The sequence below is a fragment of the Ipomoea triloba genome, chromosome 3, assembly GCF_003576645.1.
Source record: "Ipomoea triloba cultivar NCNSP0323 chromosome 3, ASM357664v1".
In the NCBI taxonomy this organism is placed as follows: domain Eukaryota; kingdom Viridiplantae; phylum Streptophyta; class Magnoliopsida; order Solanales; family Convolvulaceae; genus Ipomoea; species Ipomoea triloba.
Window position 1 is genome coordinate 13355381 of NC_044918.1, and position 9004 is coordinate 13364384.

The window sequence follows — 9004 nt, forward strand, 5'->3', positions numbered from 1 at the left end:
TTGAAAAGGAATTATGAGGAAACAAGCACAAGCCGAACAATGGCAAGAGCAGAACCACCCCCTCCAACACCACAAGTTGAACCTAATGCAATAGGAACAAGGGACCTCCGAGGCTTAACTCATGAATAATTGCCGCTTGTGGATGTGTATAAGTCAGAGAATTTTATTGGGATATACTCCGGTTATCCGAGTGTGCTAAGGGAATTTGGGTTTGAAAACATTGTAAATCGGTTGCTAAGACACCCGCAATGGAGCAAAGTATTCAAATGGAGAGGACCGACATATACTCCGGTTACCTATGAGTTTCTTGCTTGAGATGTGTCCCACTAAAACATTAGGTTCCCTATGCGTGGAGTTCAGACTTACATTTCCTTATTTTTCATGCACTTTACTGCTTTTTTAGGAAATGGGAAGAAGCAAAGAACAAGCCTTGAAAAGAAATTATAAGGAAGCAAGCACAAGCCGAACAATGGTAAGAGCAGAACCACCACCTCCACGACCACTAGTTGAACCTAATGTAAGACGAACAAGGGTCCTCCGAGGCTTAACTCATGAATAATTGCCGCTTGTGGATGTGTATAAGTCAGAGAATTTTATTGGAGGGAAATACTTTGATCCGAGTGTGCTAAGGGAATTTGGGTTTGAAAACATTGTAAATCGGTTGCTAAGACACCCGCAATGGAGCAAAGTATTCAAATGGAGAGGACCGACATATACTCCGGTTACCTATGAGTTTCTTGCTTGAGATGTGTCCAACTAAAACATTAGGTTCCCTATGCGTGGAGTTCAGACTTACATTTCCTTATTTTTCAAGCACTTTACCGCTTTTTTAGGAAATGAGAAGAAGCAAAGAACAAGCCTTGAAAAGAAATTATAAGGAAGCAAGCACAAGCCGAACAATGGTAAGAGCAGAACCACCACCTCCACGACCACTAAGGGTCCTCCGAGGCTTAACTCATGAACAATTGGCGCTTGTGGATGTGTATAAGTCAGAGAATTTAATTGGGGGGAAATATTTTGATCCGAGTGTGCTAAGGGAATTTAGGTTTGAAGACATGGTAAATCGGTTGCTAAGACACCCGCAATGGAGAAAAGTATTCGAATAGAGAGGACCGACATATACTCCGGTTACCTATGAGTTTCTTGTTTGAGATGTGTCCCACTAAAACATTATGTTCCCTATGCGTGGAGTTCAGACTTAAATTTCCTTAATTTTCATGCACTTTACCGCTTTTTTTAGAAATGGGAAGAAGCCAAAGAGCAAGCCTTGAAAAGGAATTATGAGGAAGCAAGCACAAGCCAAACAATGGCAAGAGCAGAACCACCACCTCCACCACCACAAGTTGAACCTAATGCAAGAGGAACAAGGGTCCTCCGAGGCTTAACTCATGAACAATTGGCGCTTGTGGATGTGTATAAGTCAGAGAATTTAATTGGGGGGAAATACTTTGATCCGAGTGTGCTAAGGGAATTTGGGTTTGAAGACATGGTAAATCGGTTGCTAAGACACCCGCAATGGAGCAAAGTATTCGAATGGAGAGGACCGACATATACTCCGGTTACCTATGAGTTTCTTGCTTGAGATGTGTCCCACTAAAACATTATGTTCCCTATGCGTGGAGTTCAGACTTAAATTTCCTTATTTTTCATGCACTTTACCGCTTTTTTTAGGAAATGGGAAGAAGCAAAGAACAAGCCTTGAAAAGAAATTATAAGGAAGCAAGCACAAGCCGAACAATGGTCAGAGCAGAACCACCACCTCCACGACCACTAAGGGTCCTCCGAGGCTTAACTCATGAACAATTGACGCTTGTGGATGTGTATAAGTCAGAGAATTTAATTGGGGGGAAATACTTTGATCCGAGTGTGCTAAGGGAATTTCGGTTTTAAGACATGGTAAATCGGTTGCTAAGATAACCGCAATGGAGCAAAGTATTCGAATGGAGAGGACCGACATATACTCCGGTTACCTATGAGTTTCTTGTTTGAGATGTGTCCCACTAAAACATTATGTTCCCTATGCGTGGAGTTCAGACTTAAATTTCCTTATTTTTCATGCACTTTACCGCTTTTTTTAGGAAATGGGAAGAAGCAAAGAACAAGCCTTGAAAAGAAATTATGAAGAAGCAAGCACAAGCCGAACAATGGTCAGAGCAGAACCACTACCTCCATGACCACAAGTTGAACCTAATGTAAGAGGAACAATGGTCCTCCGAGGCTTAACTCATGAACAATTGGCGCTTGTGGATGTGTATAAGTCAGAGAATTTAATTGGGGGAAATATTTTGATCCGAGTGTGCTAAGGGAATTTCGGTTTTAAGACATGGTAAATCGGTTGCTAAGATAACCGCAATGGAGCAAAGTATTCGAATGGAGAGGACCGACATATACTCCGGTTACCTATGAGTTTCTTGCTTGAGATGTGTCCCACTAAAACATTAGGTTCACTATGCGTGGAGTTCAGAGTTACATTTCCTTGTTTTTGATGCACTTCACCGCTTTTTTTAGGAAATGGGAAGAACCAAAGAGCAAGCCTTGAAAAGGAATTATGAGGAAGCAAGCACAAGCCGAACAATGGCAAGAGCAGAACCACCCCCTCCACCACCCCAAGTTGAACCTAGGCTTAACTCATTAACAATTGCCGCCTGTGGATAAATACAAGTCAGAGAATTTTATTGGACGGAAATACTTTGATCCGAGTGTGCTAAGGGAATTAGGGTTTGAAGACATGGTAAATCTGTTGCTAAGACACCCGCAATGGAGCAAAGTATTCGAATGGAGAGGACCGACATATACTCCGGTTACCTATGAGTTTCTTGCTTGAGATGTGTCCCACTAAAACATTAGGTTCCCTATGCGTGGAGTTCAGACTTACATTTCCTTATTTTTCATGCACTTTACCGCTTTTTTTAGGAAATGGGAAGAACCAAAGAGCAAGCCTTGAAAAGGAATTATGAGGAAGCAAGCACAAGCCGAACAATGGCAAGAGCAGAACCACCCCCTCCACGACCACTAAGGGTCCTCCGAGGCTTAACTCATGAATCCTCCGAGGCTTAACTCATGAACAATTGGCGCTTGTGGATGTGTATAAGTCAGAGAATTTAATTGGAGGGAAATACTTTGATCCGAGCGTGCTAAGGGAATTTGGGTTTGAAGACATGGTAAATCGGTTGCTAAGACACCCGCAATGGAGCAAAGTATTCGAATGGAGAGGACCGACATATACTCCGGTTACCTATGAGTTTCTTGCTTGAGATGTGTCCCACTAAAACATTAGGTTCCCTATGCGTGGAGTTCAGACTTACATTTCCTTATTTTTCATGCACTTTACCGCTTTTTTTAGGAAATGGGAAGAACCAAAGAGCAAGCCTTGAAAAGGAATTATGAGGAAGAAGCACAAGCAGAACAATGGCAAGAGGAGAACCACCACCTCCACCACCACAAGTTGAACCTAATGCAAGAGGAACAAGGGTCCTCCGAGGCTTAACTCATGAACAATTGGCGCTTGTGGATGTGTATAAGTCAGAGAATTTAATTGGAGGGAAATACTTTGATCCGAGCGTGCTAAGGGAATTTGGGTTTGAAGACATGGTAAATCGGTTGCTAAGACAACCGCAATGGAGCAAAGTATTCAAATGGAGAGGACCGACATATAGTCCGGTTACCTATGAGTTTCTTGCTTGAGATGTGTCCCACTAAAACATTAGGTTCCCTATGCGTGGAGTTCAGACTTACATTTCCTTATTTTTCATTGACTTTACTGTTTTTTTTAGGAAATGGGAAGAACCAAAGAACAAGCCTTGAAAAGCAATTATGAGGAAGAAAGCACAAGCCGAACAATGGCAAGAGCAGAACCACCACCACCACAACCACAAGTTGAACCTAATGTAAGAGGAACAAGGGTCCTCCGAGGCTTAACTCATGAACAATTGGCGCTTGTGGATGTGTATAAGTCAGAGAATTTAATTGGGGGAAATACTTTGATCCGAGTGTGCTAAGGGAATTTGGGTTTGAAGACATGGTAAATCGGTTGCTAAGACACCCGCAATGGAGCAAAGTATTCGAATGGAGAGGACCGACATATACTCCGGTTACCTATGAGTTTCTTGCTTGAGATGTGTCCCACTAAAACATTAGGTTCCCTATGCGTGGAGTTCAGACTTACATTTCCTTATTTTTCATGCACTTTACCGCTTTTTTTAGGAAATGGGAAGAACCAAAGAGCAAGCCTTGAAAAGGAATTATGAGGAAGCAAGCACAAGCCGAACAATGGCAAGAGCAGAACCACCCCCTCCACCACCCCAAGTTGAACCTAAGCTTAACTCATGAACAATTGCCGCCTGTGGATATGTACAAGTCAGAGAATTTTATTGGAGGGAAATACTTTGATCCGAGTGTGCTAAGGGAATTAGGGTTTGAAGACATGGTAATCTGTTGCTAAGACACCCGCAATGGAGCAAAGTATTCGAATGAAGAGGACCGACATATACTCCAGTTACCTATGTGTTTCTTGCTTGAGATGTGTCCCACTAAAACATTAGGTTCAGTATGCGTGGAATTCAGACTTACATTTCCTTATTTTTCATGCACTTTACCGCTTTTTTTAGGAAATGAGAAGAAGCAAAGAACAAGCCTTGAAAAGAAATTATGAGGAAACAAGCACAAGCCGAACAATGGTAAGAGCAAAACCACCTCCTCCACGACCACTAGTTGAACCTAATGTAAGACGAACAAGGGTCCTCCGAGGCTTAACTCATGAACAATTGGCGCTTGTGAATGTGTATAAGTCAGAGAATTTAATTGGGGGGAAATACTTTTATCCGAGTGTGCTAAGGGAATTTGGGTTTGAAGACATTGTAAATCGGTTGTTAAGACACCCGCAATGGAGAGGACCGAGATATACTCCGGTTACCTATGAGTTTCTTGCTTGAGATGTGTCCCACTAAAACATTAGGTTCCCTATGCGTGGAGTTCAGAGTTACATTTCCTTGTTTTTCATGCACTTCACCGCTTTTTTTAGGAAATGGGAAGAACCAAAGAGCAAGCATTGAAAAGGAATTATGAGGAAGCAAGCACAAGCCGAACAATGGCAAGAGCAGAACCACCCCCTCCAACACAACAAGTTGAACCTAATGCAATAGGAACAAGGGTCCTCCGAGGCTTAACTCATGAATAATTGCCGCTTGTGGATGTGTATAAGTTAGAGAATTTTATTGGAGGGAAATACTTTGATCCGAGTGTGCTAAGGGAATTTGGGTTTGAAGACATGGTAAATCGGTTGCTAAGACAACCGCAATGGAGCAAAGTATTCGAATGGAGAGGACCGACATATACTCCGGTTACCTATGAGTTTCTTGCTTGAGATGTGTCCCACTAAAACATTAGGTTCCCTATGCGTGGAGTACAGACTTACATTTCCTTATTTTTCATGCACTTTACCGCTTTTTTTAGGAAATGGGAAGAACCTAAGAGCAAGCATTGAAAAGGAATTATGAGGAAGCAAGCACAAGCCGAACAATGGCAAGAGCAGAACCACCACCTCCACCACCACAAGTTGAACCTAATGCAAGAGGAAGAAGGGTCCTTCGAGGCTTAACTCATGAACAATTGGCGCTTGTGGATATGTATAAGTCAGAGAATTTAATTGGAGTGAAATACTTTGATCCGAGTGTGCTAAGGGAATTTGGGTTTGAAGACATGGTAAATCGGTTGCTAAGACAACCGCAATGGAGCAAAGTATTCGAATGGAGAGGACCGACATATACTCCGGTTACCTATGAGTTTCTTGCTTGAGATGTGTCCCACTAAAACATTAGGTTCCCTATGCGTGGAGTTCAGACTTACATTTCCTTATTTTTCATGCACTTTACCGCTTTTTTTAGGAAATGGGAAGAACCAAAGAGCAAGCCTTGAAAAGGAATTATGAGGAAGCAAGCACAAGCCGAACAATGGCAAGAGCAGAACCACCACCTCCACCACCACAAGTTGAACCTAATGCAAGAGGAACAAGGGTCCTCCGAGGCTTAACTCATGAACAATTGGCGCTTGTGGACGTGTATAAGTTAGAGAATTTAATTGGAATAAAATACTTTGATCCGAGTGTGCTAAGGGAATTTGGGTTTGAAGACATGGTAAATCGGTTGCTAAGACAACCGCAATGGAGCAAAGTATTCGAATGGAGAGGACCGACATATACTCCGGTTACCTATGAGTTTCTTGCTTGAGATGTGTCCCACTAAAACATTAGGTTCCCTATGCGTGGAGTTCAGACTTACATTTCCTTATTTTTCATGCACTTTACCGCTTTTTTTAGGAAATGGGAAGAACCAAAGAGCAAGCCTTGAAAAGGAATTATGAGGAAGCAAGCACAAGCCGAACAATGGCAAGAGCAGAACCACCCCCTCCACCACCCCAAGTTGAACCTAATGAAATAGAAACAAGGCTCCTCCGAGGCTTAACTCATGAACAATTGCCGCTTGTGGATGTGTACAAGTCAGAGAATTTTATTGGGGGAGAATATTTTGATCCGAGTGTGCTAAGGGAATTTGGGTTTGCAGACATGGTAAATCGGTTGCTAAGACACCCGCAATGGAGCAAAGTATTCGAATGGAGAGGACCGACATATACTCCGGTTACCTATGAGTTTCTTGTTTGAGATGTGTCCCACTAAAACATTATGTTCCCTATGCGTGGAGTTCAGACTTAAATTTCCTTATTTTTCATGCACTTTACCGCGGTTTTTAGAAATGGGAAGAAGCAAAGAACAATCCCTGAAAAGGAATTATGAGGAAGCAAGCACAAGCCGAACAATGGCAAGAGCAGAACCACCCCCTCCACCACCCCAAGTTGAACCTAATGAAATAGAAACAAGGGTCCTCCGAGGCTTAACTCATGAACAATTGCCGCTTGTGGATGTGTACAAGTCAGAGAATTTTATTGGGGGGGGAAATACTTTGATCCTAGTGTGCTAAGGGAATTTGGGTTTGAAGACATGGTAAATCGGTTGCTAAGACACCCGCAATGGAGCAAAGTATTCGAATGGAGAGGACCGACATATACTCCGGTTACCGGTGAGTTTCTTGCTTGAGATGTGTCCCACTAAAACATTAGGTTCCGTATGCGTGGAATTCAGACTTACATTTCCTTATTTTTCATGCACTTTACCGTTTTTTTAGGAAATGGGAAGAAGCAAAGAACAAGCCTTGAAAAGAAATTGTGAGGAAGCAAGCACAAGCCGAACAATGGTAAGAGCAGAACAACCACTTCCACGACCACTAGTTGAACCTAATGTAAGACGAACAAGGGTCCTCCGAGGCTTAACTCATGAACAATTGGCGCTTGTGGATGTGTATAAGTCAGAGAATTTAATACTCTGCTTTCAATAAAAGAAGCCAATCCAATTTTCTGGTTAAATCCCTTAAAGCTATTTACCAGAAAAGGTCTTTAGTTCCTAAAGAATACATCTCAGCCTCAGCCATGAGCAGATGTCCCATATATTCCACCCACCAAGAACAGTTCATTACTCTTGAAATCCCTGATGAATTCCCGGCTATTTGGAGGAGAGAAGGATATACTCATATCCACTTTGGAGCAATCCGTTTTGCCATAACCTATCATGGCAGAAAGGGTCAACCCGTAGTTGCCAAGCTATGTCTCCTTGATTCCAGGTACTTAGAGTACCAACATGCATTGATAGCCACCATGGAAGTCACACTTGATTCTGGCACTGTCTGTGCTACTGTTTACCCAAATTTTAACGTATCCTTAGAAGATCCACATCTTCTAGATATGTTTAAAATCCAAGTCCATATTGTTGGAGCTAAGCATGCTGAGCAAGATGCTATTGAAGCCACTGTCCACTACCAGATGTCTTATCGATTGCAAGACCATGCTTTCGATATGAAAATTCCAGGAGGAGGAGAAGCTCTCATCCTAGTCACTGATGAACAGAGAAATGTTACCTGCACTAAGGTTCCCAGGAGATGTACAAAAGAGGAGTTGATCCAAGTTATCCCTGACACTTGGATATCCAACTATGAGAAGCTGCACCAGAACAGAAGGCCAATCGAATCCAACGAGGCAACCATCAGCAGGCGAAAAGATGGTACCGTTGGAATCTCATTCAATCATGCTCATCTAAAAAGAACAGAATTTCTACCATCCATCAATATGGTAGAAGAGGCTAGAGAAAGACAAGAGGAGCATGTCCAGGAGATCCTTGACTATGNGACTTTCCCCCTTTGGAAAGTTTTCAGCGAGGAGGTTGTATGCATGCACCAAAGATCCCAGCTCCTAATGAAGTATTACCAACAGGCCAGTTAAGAGGACAACCATCCATTGAGCAGACTTTAAACTGGCAAACGGAGAACGCCTTAGCTCAAAACCGCACCCTCAAATCAATTTCCAACAATCTTGTTGAGCTAAGCCACAAATCTGGAGAATACTATTCAAAGATTGACTCAAGGATCCAGATTTTGGAGAAAAGATTGGAGCAGATCCCTTTTGAGAGACCTTCTTATGGTCAATCCCTTCAAGCCCATTTTCAGTACCAAGCCAACGAAACTGCTTCTATCCGGAGCATGATAGATCAGTTGAGATCCGAGATCAGACCCAAACAACCTTACCAATCCAATTTGTTTGAAACACCCCAAAAATACCCAGCTACCTCTACTCCAACACCATTTTACCAAACCAGTTCCTTAACAAGTTCGTCGTTCCAGTCTGGAAACCCTATGTTTCCTCCTACAGACTTTTCCATTCTAGATGAGTACCATAGGAGAAGTAAGCCTAAACAAAAGTATCCACAACCCCCACCACAACCAACTTTGCCTTTACCCACATCTCAAGCCCAACCTGATTCTCAAACAAGTTTGTTCTCTGCTTGGAAAATTAGAAATCCATCTCACCCTTTACACCAGCAAGTTTTTAGACCTTTCACCATTTCAGAACAAACTACCATTCCATCCCAGCCAATTATATCCTCAAAATCAGATGACCTGTACCC